Below are 15,722 nucleotides of genomic sequence, written 5' to 3'. Positions count from 1 at the left end.
TGGGATGTGGTGACCCCAGAAACGTCTGGAGCAGTAACAGGGTCTTCCCCTTGCTGTTGTCACCTGAATTCCTGGGAGCCAGGAGGGCTCACACCCAGGCTGTGCTCTCAGCTTTGCTGTGAGCTCATCCCCAGATCCAGGGCTGTGGGAAGGGCCAGGAACAGGGAACAGCCTGAGGGGACAAATTCAGTGTCCCTGCAGGAGCAGGGAGAGCTGGCAGGTTCAGCTTTGGAGCCAGCTGCTCAGACAGCTGCAGGATGGATTACTCCCAGCTCTGCCCTCAGTCTGGAGGCAGAGATAACAGACTGGTTTGATGTCACAGACCACAAGCCCTGCCTTTCCCATCCTCTGCATCCCCACATTCCTCTGACCTGCACACCCTCCCCGGCTGCCAGGCAGATCTGAGCTATTAAAAAGAGGATCCTAAAGAAATCTGGCAAAGAATTTGCTATCTCAGCCTCGCAGCAGAACAAGATCTGGAGCTGAGGGATCATCTATCAGAGCACCCAAAGCATCCCCCAAAGAGCAGCAGCCACCCTCTCCCGAGACTGATCTGAGGGGAAGTAAAACATCTGTGGCAAAGCAAGAATTTTGTGTCTTTCACTCACTTTCCACACGCTGGGATGGCCCAAGTGACAGCACAGAGCCACGAGGGCTTGAGAAAAATACATCTGAGCAGCTGTGGTGGTCATTTACCCCAGCAGCGACGGGGTATGGGCGTGATGGATGCTGCTGATCATCCTCTGCAACACTGAATTGCCTTTCTAGATGAGAGTTATCAATTTTGCTGCCATAGCAACCCCAAAAGTCACCTAGAGGGCTGCCTGGCTGGGAGAGCAGGGATGGTTTCTGTGTGAGATCAGGGAGAAGTCAGGATTTCTGGGGTTCTGGGCCCAGCTGGAGGGTGTGAGAGCCCAGGGACCAAGGCAGGACAGTGGGGGCACAGAAGAGAGGAACCAGCTCTGAAAATGGGTGCTGGTGTTTCACAAGCCAGCAGCTTCCCCAACATCTTCCCTTCATGGGTCCCTCTTGTGTAGAGGTTAATGACACTGAGAGCCCCTGTCCTTTTGCCACAGTTCAGTAAAATCTCTCCGAGGGTTCAGGAGCTGTAGAAGAGGACAAAAAAGCCTTTTCTCACTGATGCCATATGTGGTGTGATCCCATATCTCCATTTCCTTGGAAAATCAGGCGAGAACTGGCACACTCCAACCATTTCAGTGCTTTTCTGTGAATGTTTTCAAACCCTGAAGTTTAGCAAAACTACCCTTTTCAATGCAAATAGCTACAATTTAGCTAAATAGTGATTTTCCAACCAAAGATTTCACAGAAATTTTCCCAGACAGCTGTAAAGAACAGCTCAGAGAAACCAGGGTTTCTTTCCTTCATTCTGCCATTCATATATTGCACATTTTAAACATGTTCCTGTCTGTCTGTGAGCTGATGTCAGCTTCTCATTCCTACCAAGCGTTTGAAGTGTATTAATTTTATTGAAAGACCTTGTCAAAGCTGCCTCTGTGTCCCCATCTAGGATGCTGGCTCTGCAAAGCCGTTTTATTTTCAGTCTGACCCAGTGAGCACTGATTGCAAACAACGATTTCTTCTGCTTTCGCATCCTGTGCGTGCCGCCCTCCTTTTTGTTTGGAGTTTATGGTCACTGGCTCTGGGTTCTGTCATTATTTGTCTTTGTTCTGTGTTTTAACCTTTGTTAGAGACTCAGCCATTGTGCAATCCCTGTTCAGTGACCTATAATATCCTAATTTAGTTGGCATTTTGATCTGGGTGAACAATCCACTGTAAGGGAGGCTTCTTTCCTTTTCTGTTTCCCATTCCTTTCAAAAGGTCTTCTGTGTATTTCTTCACCCTCTTCACACCCCACTCTGTGTTTCCTTGGGTTGTCTTTCACCCTTTCTCTCTTTTTTTGTTCCAGATCAGCCTCAGCTCTCACCCCTGCTCCTCTCCCAGATCCTGCTCTGTGCTGTGGCACCAGGAGATGCAATCCAGTTCATCCTCTCAGGATCAGCCTGAAAAGGAAACTGCTCCTCTGCTGAGGCTGAAAATTTTGTCAGCTGGTGGTGGATGAAATAATGACACTAAAAACCTCTGGGGAGCAAAACCCACCCACGTCTAGGACCAGCAGCGAGTGCCTGTGGTGTTCACCATCACAAGACGGAGTTTGGAGAGTTTTTAACAAAACTGCTTGGTTTTGTTACGGGAGACTGAGACAAAGGAGAGGGACTCACAGGGTTCTGGACAGCTCCTGGCACTGCAGCCCTTCCCTGGATTGCCACAGGATAGCAGCACAGGGAGGAACCTGGCAGGATCCTGTCCCAGCTGTGCTCAGCTTTGTCACAGAGGGCCCCTAAGGACAAGGAGCTGGAGCTCTCTGCTCCTCTCCTGCCTCTCCCGGGATCCCCAGTGGCTGAGATCCACTGGGCTGCTCCTCAGCCTCCTCAGGGCAGGGCTGGTTTGGAGCCTGAGTGCTCAGAGCAGAATTTCTCCCACTCCTCCTGTCCCCACTGGCTTTGGGTTCCTCTCTGATGGATTCCTGTGCCAGGAGACCCCAGCTGGGAGCTGCTCCCAGGGGAAGGTGCTCACATTTCCCCTGGCCCTGGGGACATGAATATTGCAGGGCCCGGGAGCCAGCAGTGAGCCAGGGGGGCTGTCCCTGCTAATTCCCCCCCAACACAACATCCAGCACCTCATCACCACTGCAGACAGGCTGCTGGTCTTGGTGGAGACACCTCAGCCACAGGGCAGCAGCAGGGCAAGGTGGGGAGATGGGTGGAGAATCAGTGCCTGGTTCTCTCAGTCTGGCCAAAGCAAGAGGAGCCAGCATTGTTCATCTTCTCAATATGGCTGAGATAATCAGTTTGGGAAAGAGGTAAAATGGCTGAATAATTTAAATATGGGTGGAGTGCTGTAATTATGATGGCAGGCTGCTTGTCCTGTTAGGGCCATGTTTAGGGATCCTAAACTCCTGGTTCCTAAAGGAACAGCATCCCTGTGCTTGGTAGGTGTCAGTGCAGCCCTCTCCTTCCTCCCCTCCTTGCATCCTGCTAAAATAACAGCCCTGGGCAGCCACACTCAGCTCTGCTGCAAGCCTGGGGATGCTCCAGTGCACACACCCAGGAGGAGGAAAACACCCTTCTGGCAGCCCCTAAATCTCTGCTGTCCCATCTCTGCATCGTGGCATGGTGATGAGGACGTGAAAGAGGGAGATAACACTGAAAGGGAGGAAAACAAGGCCTGCTTTTCTCTCTCTCTGCTGTTTGGAAGGAAAGGCAGAGCGTGGCAGGACTATCAGATCTGTCAGCACGACAAGTGGCAAGGGGAGGGAAGGGAAATGCTATTGTACACCCCATCCTGGGGCTGGCTGGGGGAAGGAGAGGGAAAACAGAGGGAAAACAAGCCGGTGTGTTCGACAGGGAGCCAGCACGTTTGCTATCAAAATGGAAATGCAGCCTTTTGTTGATGGAGGTGTATCTGCTTCCCATTGTCTCCCGTGCCAGCCCTGTGAAAAGCTCCTTTGATGGCTCCGTGTTTGTGCAGGGGCTATGAAATTGCTTCGGAAGACAAAGGGAGTTGGTGCCGTGGGTAATGAAAAGGAGGCGAGGGCTCCGCTCCTCTCGCCCGGCAGCGCAATTTCCCCCGGAGCAGCTGTCAAAGGTTCGCTGAGAAAATTGGAAGGCTGAGGCAGGATGGGGGGCCAGTGATGAGCAGAGAGAGTGAGAGGCTCCTCTTTTGCAGGGCTAATGTGGCCATCTGCTCTGCTTCAGCTGGTCTGCTCCAGCCCAAGTGCTCCCAAGCCCTGCGGCCGCTCATTGCCCGCTCGCCCTGTGCTGTTCCCATCAGCAGTGAGGACGGGGCCAGGAGCTGTCTGCCACACGGTGCCACCACCTCAGACACTGCCAGCAGCTGGGATGGGACCTCCCCTGTCTGGGGAAAGGATGGGAATCCTATCTGGAAGAGCCCGAGGGCTGCGCATCTCACTCCTTTCCTCGCCCTGCTGATCACCAGTGGGGGCACCGGGGGTGGAGTTGCATGTAAACCAGCAGTGTCTGGGGAAAGGATGGGAATCCTATCTGGAAGAGCCCGAGGGCTGCGCATCTCACTCCTTTCCTCGCCCTGCTGATCACCAGTGGGGGCACCGGGGGTGGAGTTGCATGTAAAGCAGCAGCAAACTGAGAGAGAGCAAGTTTAGATGAGATATTAGGGGAAAATTCTTTATTGTGAGGGCAGCATGTAAACCAGCAGCAAACTGAGAGAGAGCAGGTTTAGATGAGATATTAGGGGAAATTCTTTATTGTGAGGGTGGCCAGGCATTGCCCCATCCCTGGAAGTGTCCAAGGCCAGGCTGCATGGGGCTTGGAGCAGCCTGGGACAGTGGAAGCTGTCCCAGGGAGTGGAAGGAGATGAGTTTAAGGTCCCTTCCAATCCAATCCCAATCTGTGCCGCAATTCTACAATTCTGTGATGAAAACTGCAGGGATAACACATGCAGGAAGCACACCAGGCATTGCAAAAACACCCAGCAAAGCTGAAAAAATGTTAGTACCCAAAGCACAGCCCAGCTCAGCTGGACACTCCACCAGGCAGCAGCACTGCATGGCCCAGTCCTCTGGCTCCTCACAGGCTCACTGGAATGTGCTTTTCACCTGGATTTCTCCCTATTTACCTGCTCCTCACCCTCAGTTCCTTGCACAACCTCTCTGAGGGGTCACACAGTGTCCCCCCCACCCCTCCTGCCTTTCCCCCACACCCTGCTCCACCCACACAGAACCTGGAGCCAGGTGTGCGTGTGGAAACCCTCTCTGATCACACACAAATTCTCATTAACTAATGGTGTTCCTAATAGGAATGGGTGTCTTTCTTCACCCCTCCTGCTCGGCTGCAGAGTTTAATGGCTCAGTCATGCTCAGCCGGCCTCGCTCCTTTATCTGCTCAATAAAGAAATGGTTTATGGCACATCCACGCCTCGGCCCGAGCTGGCAATTTCACACAGGCCTTATCAGCACTTGCACACGCTGTAAGGCCGCTGGAAATTAGACGTGGGATTCGCATGTCTAACAACCGGGGTTAAACGCTTTTTTTCCCTTTTTTTCCCTGCTTTTCCCCTCCGCTGCTCCTTCTTCTCCCCTCCCTCCCTTGTCTCACCGGTTACAGCTCTGACAATGGCTTTTAAAAGGATAGTCTTGCCTGGCTTCTGGTAAAAGATGTTAATTTATTGTAGTCGCTTCTTTATTTGATTATTGGTTTATTAAAACTGCCAGGGGTGAGAGCGTTTCTCCTCAACAAATCCTTTAATCTGTTACCAGCTCTGTGGGCAAGACAAACACGAGTGGCTGTGGCTTTTTGGGTGGGATTATGCTCCCTTTTCATCAGGAGGTGGGAGCACAGCGATGCAGCCAAGCCAGCGTCCCGTGCTGTGCACTCAGAAGAAGGGAAGGGCTGTCCCCAAAGGCAGCAGCCGTAGCTGTCACACTCTCCTCTCAGCCTGGACACACTGGATTTCCATTTGTTCAGCTCACCTGCATCCTGAAGAGCTCTTTGGCAGTGTGTGGTGACTCCCTGAAACTCTCTGTTTCAGCCTGCCTGGCAGGAACCCTCTGCCTTCTGCCCCCCAAAGGGCTCCTGCACCTCATTTTTTCACCCCCTGCTCCTGTCCCATACCTCCCCTAGAAAAGGGGACCCTGCTCTCCCCTGCTCATTCCTTCAGCCCTCAAACCCAAGTATCCCCCAGCTGCTTTTCCCCTCTTGCCCAGAATTTATCTGGATGTCACCGCAAGTGCCTGTGGTGCCTGCTGGGGACCGAGGTGACTCCTGCAGGTGAAGGTGGGGCTGGTTTTCCTCAGCCTGCCCACACAGCCACGAAGCCCATCAGCATTCACAGCCAGCCCTGCCGTGTTTGCACTCAGGGCTGGAGTTATTGCAGCAAATCCAGCCCTGCCTGGTGCATCCCGGCCCCAAGGATTCATCCAGCCTTGACTCTCCCCTTCAAGCATCCCCTTCATCCCTCTCCACTGCACATCCTGATTTTCCTTCTGCTCTGCCTTCCAGCTCAGCCCCAACAGGGATATTTTCCCTGTGCAGAGATGTTTTTTTTCCAGTGGCAGCAGCTTGTTCCAGGCTGCAGTTCCTGCCACATAAAAGTCAGCAGCAGCAGAGCAGAGCGATTAATGACAGTGGTTAAGGTTTTATACAGAGCCTTCCAGTCTAAGTGTTGCAGGGCACTTAGAGGGCTGCATCAAAACACAGCCCCAGGGTCCCTCCAGAGACAGGAAAAGAGTCCCCTGGGCAACCTGAGCTGCATTAGTGGCATGTGGGAAGCTTTGTCCAGGACCTGGGAGGGCAAGCAGAGGGGAAGGGTGACTCCCTTCCTTCTGAGCTGGAACAAGGCACTTCAAACAGCTTTAAAATCCTCACTTGCAGGTCTAAAAGTGACACAATTTCAGTGATTTGGGTTTTTTGTTGTTGGTTTTTGGTTTGCTTTTTTTTTTAAGGAATTGCTATTATTGTAATTCCTGGATTCTTTGGGGAAGGCTTGGGGCAGATTTAATTTGGCTGAGGGGGGAAACAGCCCCTAAAGAAATTGCTGGACCTGCAACTTGAACTCCAAGAACAGGAGAGAGGGGAAAACCTCCCAGCATGTGCTGAACTCCCTCCTGTTCTCTCCTTGCTGCTTTTCAACAGAAAGTCACCTTCAGCACTGATGGCTGGGACAGGACAAGGTGCTTGTGGCTGGAATTAAATCAGGTTTTATCCATCCTGGGGAATCTGCACATCACCAAGGCTCCCACGCTCAGTGATGCTTCTGAAATGTCTTCATCACAACTGTCTCAGCTGACCTGTAATTTAATTTTCTCCCTTTCTGTCTTAGACCTGTGCAGTTGCATCCCTCTGCCTTTCACTGGAGCAGAATCACAGACATCCAACACCTCCTGCCAGCCTCTGAGGGAGGGGATTCAATGACTCTCCTGGATAACTTGTTCCTCTCCCCTCTCATTAAAAACCTTTCCCTTTGACTTCACCTGGATTGTCTTGCTGCATTTTTCCTCTCCCATTCATTAAAAATAAATAAGTGATGAACCAAGCAGTTTTCCTGCCTCCCTTGCTCCATAAGAACTTTTGACATCGTCCACAGAAAATGAACCTCACCCAGAACTTAATTTTTTGTTCCCAAACAGGAGACACTTGAGATTAAGCCTGAGACCCAGGAAAAAAAATTGCTTTGCACATGTAAATAAGGGGCTTTTATGCAAGATGTTGATTATAAACCTGGATCTGTCCTCCCACAATGAAATGGTGCCTGAGGGCATTAAGCTCCTGCTCACATGTCAGTGTTAGGGCAGAGAGGGCTGAATAATTCATCAATAATCCTCAAATTTGGCTTCCCTGCCTGTCTGGGAGCTCTGTCTCTCCCAGAATCCGTTCATTAGGAGAGGTAACTCATAAAAATGGCAGAGGGACCCCAGGTGGGAAGCCCTGCTCGGAGTGGAAGTTTAGAATTTGCTTTGCTTTGCATCAGGAATTAGCTGGGACAACTCCAGCAGGGAAATGAGAGCTGTTTGGTGTTGGTTATGCTGCTCACATGGCTCTGGCTGTCTCCTGAGCAGCTCAACTCAACCCCTGGAATGAGTTTCCTGGGTGAATATCACACTGGATTTCCATAAATGTGCTAAAACATTGCTTAAAAATTTGCTTCTCTCAGTCAGGCTGATCTATCCCTGTGTCCATCTGTATAATTTTATTTCCACAGCACCCATCACTACTCACTCTTCCTCAATCTAATCTTCCTCATCTAATTATTAATTCTTCCACTGGAATGCTTGCTGCAAGTTCCCATCAAAAGCTTCAAGATGCAACTGGAGTAAATCAGTTGAAAAATGAAGTGAAACAGATATAGTCTGATTTTCCCTACACTTAATCCCAGTTTTCCAAGGCCTTTTAAACTTTTGACCAACATTTTCACATCCAGAAAGGGGTGGGAGACAGAGAAATGAAAATAAATGGGCATTTAAGTTCACTCAGACAAAATTCCACTAGAAATGGCAAAATCTGATGGAAAGGAGAATAATTTGGTGATGATCTTCAGAGCAGGAGAGTTTGTGAACCCCCCAGACAAATGTCAGGAGACTAATCCTGGAAGCAGCCAGGGAAAAGAGTGGAACAGTTCAACTCAGGAGGCAGGAGGTGTGATAATACCTGGGGACAAGGCACTGGAAAAAGAGAGAAATCATCTTGAGAAGGATGCAAGGAACCTGTGCAGGGAAAGGATCACTGGGATCATTCAGGGAATGACAAAATTACAAGACAAGGCATTGCTATTTTTGTCCAGGGGAGACTGAAAGGGCACCAGATGCAAAAGGAGCAGAGGGAAAAGGAGGAGGGAAAAGGAGAGGAAAGAACAGGAGGAAAAAGGAGAGGGAAAAGGAGGAGGAAAAAGGAGAGAAAAAAGGAATTTCAGCCCTCAGGACCAAGGAGGGGGCAGTGACAGGCAGGCAGCAGCCAGGAATTGTCTCCTTTTCCCCACCAGCCAGAGATTATCAGAAGTGGGAGATTCCAACATCATTCTCCATGGATTTTAAGCCTTGCCCAGCTAGAAGGGAGGGAAAAGCAAAGCCCATCTCTGTCGGAGACTTTGCAAGAATGAATCACTCTTCCCTCACCCCGAGCGCGCCGCTGTCTCCTCCAGGTGACAGCTCACGTGGGAGGATAAATACAAATAAAGAGAGGGAAGCTGCAGCATTTTGATGACTCATGTAATATTCATTTTGAATTAGTTTGTACATGACTCTATTAAAAAAAAAAAAAAATAAAACCCACGTGTGGCCATTTAAAAGGAAAAAAAAAAAAAAAAAAAGCAGACATTCCATAAGATTTTTAGTTTGTTGTTTTTGCTGTTTGTTTTTTTTTTGTTTTTTTTTTTTTTTTTTTTTGCACGCTCCAATTTGCTGCTGGCAAGGAGCAGCATTCGGGTCTTTTATGGGTATTAGTTCCATAGAGTATAGCAGGAGGCAGAGGAAGTTTAATTATGATTCACTGAGCCACATTGTGGGTATGTTTTAAAGCCACTTAATTAGTGTAGAAATATACAGCTGTAATTATCCTGAAATATGGCCTAATTAACCTATCGAAAACCCATGCACGTGGCTCAGGAAACTTGGAAGCATTAATAGTCTATTAATACACCGGGGCTGACAGCCCATCACGCTCACATTTGGGAACAGGAACCTCCTCCCGTGACCTCCCATTGAGCAGAGATTCCTGTGGCAGGTAAATCCTGCTCTTTCCTTGTGCTGGAGCTGCTCCTGCCACAATCTTTGCGTGTCAATTGGAATAAAGCTGCTGTGATCCTAAAGCTGCCGACCATCCAAACCTGTGTTCTGTCCACATCCTCAGTGCTGAAATTCATCTCCAGCCCTCAGCAGACATTCCTGCGGGCTCGGGGTGTCCCTTCAGCTCCGTCACTGTCCCCTCTCCGGAACCAGGAGCATTAGAGCTGCAGTGGGGCATTCCCTGCTGGATGGATTCCCAGCCCTGCAGCAGAAAGGAGATAATCAGGGAGATAGCTAAAGCACAGCCCAAGCAGAAAGGTGATGGCCAAAGGTCTTGTGTTCAGTGCTGGGTGTTAAAGCTGATAAAAGCCGGGAAAACCAATTATCACTCCAAAGGCACCGTGATATCCAAGGCCAGGGAATGCCCGAGGCCAGGTTGGACAGGGCTTGGAGCAGCCTGGGACAGTGGAAGGTTGGGATTTAAAGTTCCTTCTCACCAAAACCATCCTGTGATTCTACCACAGATCTTCCCAAACCATCTCAGAGACCCAAAGAATCAGGTATTTGCCCTTGGAATGCTGCTTACAGGAGTTTTTACAAAGCAAATTAATGCCCTGTCCCTTATTCCATCATTTTGTAGATGAGGAAACTAAGGCACAGGCTTGGAAATTTAATTCCCTGACTCTGCCTTCCTTAGGCCCTGCTCCAACAATCAGTCCACGCTGCTTCTTCACTGGGAAAACTGATTTTAACAGAGCTTCATCTTCCAGGAAGGAGCATTTATTGCTTCCACTTGAGCTGAAAAGACAGTCCCTGGATTGGCAGGGAGGGGTGGTGAGAGGGAGAGGGAAAGGCAGGGAGGAAGCAGAGGTTCTCCAGGCAGAGCACACCACCAAATATTCCAGCAGTGTCTTCATCCTCTTGGTGATCAAAGCAACCGAGATTGAATCCGGCTTGTAATCATCCACAGGGTAGTTTGCTTAAAATTCCCCTAATTATGGAAGTGCAGAAAATTACTGCTCCATGATGAACTGAAGAGGAAATTGAAGGCTCCCACAAGCCAACTGCTGCCACGGTGGCTTAAAGACAAAGCAGGAGGGAGGTTCAGAGGGAAGAGAGACAAAGAAATGCAGGTGGGAATGGGCAGGGAGAGGAGGGGAGGACCAAGGGAGGGAGGGAATTGTCTCTCTCTTACATCTCTCTGGGATGCCACCAGTTCTGGAGAGCTGAGAGAGGAAGAGGACACTGAAATGCAGCCTTGCTGAGCTGGCCCTGCCACTTCCCCAGCAATTGTGACACCTGACACTGCCACAGGCAGCGTTTAGACCAGAGCTTCTGGCTGAAACCCAGAGAACTCATCTGAGCACCATCCTGCCTGACATGCAGGAGTGGGGCATCTCTCTGGATAAATAATCTGTATTATTTTCTCTCAGAGTGCTCTTGCAGTGGCAATTCCTCATGAGAGGTGACAGCAGGTACCACGGAGGGCTCAGCTGAGTCACTTAGGGACAAGGGGCTGGAAGAGGCTGTTCTGTGTTAACAAGAGGTGTTCTCTTCCAAATTTACCTCCACTTTAGGGCAGCCCTGAGAGCAAGTCCTCTCCTTGTCCTCTTCAGACAAGCCGTGCCCGGGATCCTGATGGAGTTGTCTTGCTCTGGATGCTCTGTACTGAGCGTGAGGGGGAATTCTGCTGCCTCCATCTCTCTCAGGAGCACACACAGGCTGTGATTAAGCAGAGCACTTTGCTTACTTAATATCAGTGTCACTCCCAGAGCCCCGGAATGAATGAGCTCAGCAGTGCAGAGCAGAGCCTGAGCTTCCCTCAGTCACAGGCGGCTGCTTGGGCTCCATCCTCCTCATCCTCCTCCTCCTCCTTCCAGCACAACACATCAAAAGCTGCCTACAGGAGTCAAATCATCCTCCTGGGAATGCCACCCCCATCAGAAACCAGTGCTGGGGCGGGAAAACACCACAGACAAGTGTAATTCATCCCACCCGTGTGCTTCTACTCGAATAAACCCTGCGGTTCTTTTGAGATAAACAACCACAGACAATAAACACCGAGCCAAAAATGGGTATTTTTGCAGTGTGGCTCTTTTCAACAATCTCCAGCCACAGGGAGTACCTGTGTTGATTGGAGTTCAAGTGGGAAGGGACCCCAGGGCTGCTCTACCCAATCTTCTGCTCAAAGCTGTGTGGGGTCAGAGGAAGTCACCCAGGAGGAGGAATTTAGGTTGGATATCTGGAATAAATTCTCCCCTGAGAGGGTGGGCAGGCCCTGGCACAGGGTGCCCAGAGGAGCTGTGGCTGCCCCTGGATCCCTGGCAGTGCCCAAGGCTGGGCTGGAGCAGCCTGGGGCAGTGGGAAGTGTCCCTGTCCCTAGCATGGAGTGGGAAGGGGGGAATTGAAGGTTCCTCCCAACCCAAACCATCCTGGGATTTTAAGATTTGGTCCAGTTTGGTCCTGAAAACTTCCAAGGGTGGCAGTGAGCAGCGCCTCAGGGCAGTGGTGAGGAATTTATGGGCTCAGGAGGCACCAGTGGGAGAGGAGGAAACTGAGATTTGGTGAACGAGCAGCAGAGCAGCCAAGGGGGTTTTGCAGGAGAGTGTTTTGTTCTCCTCCACCATGAACACTGGCCCAGCCAGAGCCGCCCAGCAACAACACGAGGTCTGAGCCTTGCCCAGGCACCCTCTGCCCCACCCTGGCTTCCCTGGCACGGGGTGGCACAGGACATTTGGCTGCTGATGGCTTTGCCTAACGAGGGGATTGCAATTAGCACCTCGGTCCTGTCTCCTGTTTGAGCACTGCGTGAAATGGAGCAGGAAAATGATCCAGAGGAGTCATTTGTGCTGCTGTAGAGGGGCTGTGCTCCTGCAGAGCAGCGTCAGACTTCATCCACTTTTCAGAGCACAAAGTCTTCCATCCTCTCCTCACCTTCCCCTTCAGAGCTCTGCTGAAATCCTGCGTCATTCCTTTCACCTGAAAGGGTCTTCCTTCCCATCCCCTTTCCCTAATTCTAAGCAAAAAATGTAGTTTCCCACCGAAAAGTGGCTTTAATCTCTGCAACACCATTTTCATGTCCTCCAACACTTACAAAAAGGGAGTTAAGCACTGACCATGTGAGAAATTCTCTTTCTCAAGGAGGAGCAGTGGCTGGCCAGGATTTAAAGCTCTGCAGTGGAGCAGAGTCTGAGTGTTCAAATTAGCTCCTTCTTCCACTTCAGGTGTAACATTTCTCTTTTCTATCATATTTCATTGTAAATCCAGGTGAACACAGGGGGTTAAATATTTTCCTCACATGCAGTGGCACAGAACTATCCTTCTTTTTCCTTAATCCGGGTGCTTTTCTCCCCCCAGAGTTGTTTATTTCATAGTCAACTTCCAGTATAATTTGTACCTTGTTTTGCATCACTGTAAATCATTTCATTAATGAAAAAAAAAAAGAAAAACCCAAGTCATTATAAAGCAAATATACAAAATACGCAGAGCTAATCTCTCCCTTATATTGCAAGGATTAAATAAACAGAAATATCAGCAGAAAGTATTCCAGACACGTTGGGCTGCCATAAAATCTAGTAGGTGAACTGTTCATTTACATATTCCCCAAATACAATGGGATGACACTTTTGAAATTAAAAACTGATGATACAAATGGCATTTAAAGTTCATTTAATATTATTTGTTAAAATTTCACTGACAAATCTGTCATATGTGAGGCAGATCCTATTACTAGGAGGAGAAAAAAAAAAGCAATTGAAATCCAAACCAACCCCAACACTGAAGGGTCTATTAAGACAGTAGATGAGAATTTGCATTATCAAATAATCCTAACAGGAGAATTTATAAATGGAAATGTAAACTGTGCAGGGTTTTAAATGTTAATTCATCCCCATAACTAGTTTCATAAACAGCTTGAGTGTGTTTCTCCTGGAGACAACGCAGAGATGTTTCCCTGGGGGATTGGGAGTACCCAGACAGCAGCACTTGGGTTTGTGAATAACAGACCTGGAGGCACCTGGGATTTGGGCTGCAGGTGGATGAACCCTGGCTGTGCCTGGCTCCAGCCCCAGCCCTGGTGTGGGCATTTCTGTGTCCCTTTCCCACCCATTCCTGAGTATCACTCAGCATCACTCCCCAGATCCCAAACCCCTGAACTCCTACAGAGCACTGACCCCATCCCTTGGGCTGAAACTTGGAAAATGATCCCACCGCCCAAAAAGATCCAGAGGAAAACTCTTTCATCCTGTTTGAATGACAAGTGGCTCATGCACTGCTTAAAAGCAGCTAGATATTTGAATTTCTTTTTGTTTGTTTATTTATTTTCCCCTCTCATAAATGAGGAAGGGAAGCAGTGCAGGTGAAACGGTGCATGGAGATTAATGTGGTTCATAGCCCTCATAAATATTAACAGGCTGGTAAATGTGTAACCTTATTTCTTTGTCCCTCTGCTCTCATCTCTTCCAAGCTATCTATTTTCACCAGAGAAGGTTAAATAACTTGGTAAATGAGACCGTGGAAAAAGGGGAAGGTGTTGATGCAAAGCCAGTACACACAGAGGTGGGATCAAAGCCAGCCTTCCTTCCTTCCTTCCTTCCTTCCTTCCTTCCTTCCTTCCTTCCTTCCTTCCTTCCTTCCTTCCTTCCTTCCTTCCCAAACAGAATTTTTCTCTTCTCTCCCCTTCCAACAATTCTACCACACAAACTGGTGACTGGGAATGAATGGACTCTTTCATTTGCACTGTAATAAATGAATTGTGGGGAGAAACAGTGGAGGAAAAGCTTCAGGTCTTGTCCCTAAGGGATTTTCCTGGAGGATGGTGATCCCTGAGCGAGCTGGGAGCTTGGTGCCTCAGGAAGGACCTGAGTGAAAAGGGCATGAAGTGCACAAGGGGGTTTCTAACACCAGGATTTATCTGGGACTCCAAGCACTCACAAAATTACTGAAATAACTCTCAGAAAAGCAAATGGATGGAGCCACCAGGCCACAGAAGCCCTCAGAGTCTGGCTGCAGATTTAAAAGTGTTCATGGGTTCTGGAGGGAACCTGGGCGCTCTGAGTGGGGCTGGGGGAGATGGGGACAGGGAAAAGTCAGTGCTGCTCCCTGAGCAGGAGAGGAGGGGACAGCAGGGACGTTCTCCTTGCTGACACAAGGCTCTCCAGCCTGCAGGGGCTTGGGGGTGAGCATCACACCACAGGCTGCCTCCCGTCTCTCCACACTCCCTGCGCGAACCTCTTCTGCAAAAAAAAGGCTGCTGGGGCTGCAGAAACGTGCAGGGTTTGGTTGCACACCCATCTCCGGGGTCATGGGGGATGTTCTCCTCACGTGGTGCCGGTGGTGAGCAGGGAGGGGGATCCTCAGCACCCCAGAGGCAGCACAGGGGCTGGGGATGCTCACAGGCAGGATGGGACTGCAGAAAGCTCTGAAGCTGCAGCTTGGGTTGTGTCTCCTCTTCCCAATCCCTGTGGGGCTGGCCTCAAACCTTGGGCTGGAGTGTGAAAGGCAGAGAGACACAAACACAATTTAGGAAAGGACTGTTCCTCCAGTAATCAACATTCGTGTCCTGCTGGTTTTATTTCCTGTGTCCATGTTTTTCCATCCAGCAGCGCAAATGATGTGGGTTTCAAAGCAATCATGCCATTTTCTGTTAGCTGATCTTTTAATGCCTAGGATTTATGAAAGATGGCACCCTATATTTTTGTGTTTACATGGATCATTGCTGAATTGGAACTCATCCTGTTTCCATGAAAGGATTCCTCCCTTTTTGGCAGAGCAAACGAGTTTGTTTTCAAATCTAGCCTATGTGAAAGATCATGTGGCCATGAAGGAAATCTTGAATCTGTTCCAAGTGGTGAGTCCCACGAAGGCAGATCTGTACCAAAACCTCTAACACTTGCAGTTTCAGATATTTTCAGCAGGGAAAACCCTCAGCTTGGCGAAATCTCACAGAGGAGACATATTTCACTGACATGAGCTTTCCTGAAAGACAAAATTTTGAATTATATACAAAGGAAGGAAGGGGGGGAAAAAAGCAGCTGAGACTTTTTACAGCATTGCCATTGATCAGCTGCCCTGAAAAGCAGCCACTGCTGGGGAGAGCAGAGAGCCAAAAGTCTGCAGGGATGCATCAGGTGAGGATGCAGAAGGGGACTGGGAGAGGAACCCAAAATCAGGGGAGCAGAGAAAAATGGTGCAGGATTTGGACCGTGGCTCTGGGGTTTAACAGGAGCAATCAGATATTGGGTAGAACATCTGCACTCCTCTTCCTCAGTGGGGATGGACTGCTGTTGGTTTTCTTGGTTTTTACAGAGATGGGGTAACTGAGAGGTGTTTGAAAAGATTTTATTCTCTTATTAATCTTGATAAATACAACGATACAAGAAATGTCAAACTCAACACCATTCTATCAGAAACTAACCTATTTCTTAGTTATAATACCTTATAAATGTTT

The sequence above is a fragment of the Onychostruthus taczanowskii genome, unplaced genomic scaffold, assembly GCF_017590055.1.
Source record: "Onychostruthus taczanowskii isolate IOZ18803 unplaced genomic scaffold, ASM1759005v1 scaffold43, whole genome shotgun sequence".
Lineage (NCBI taxonomy): Eukaryota > Metazoa > Chordata > Aves > Passeriformes > Passeridae > Onychostruthus > Onychostruthus taczanowskii.
The sequence above is the reverse complement of the archived record's forward strand: the minus strand, read 5'-3'. Positions refer to the sequence as shown.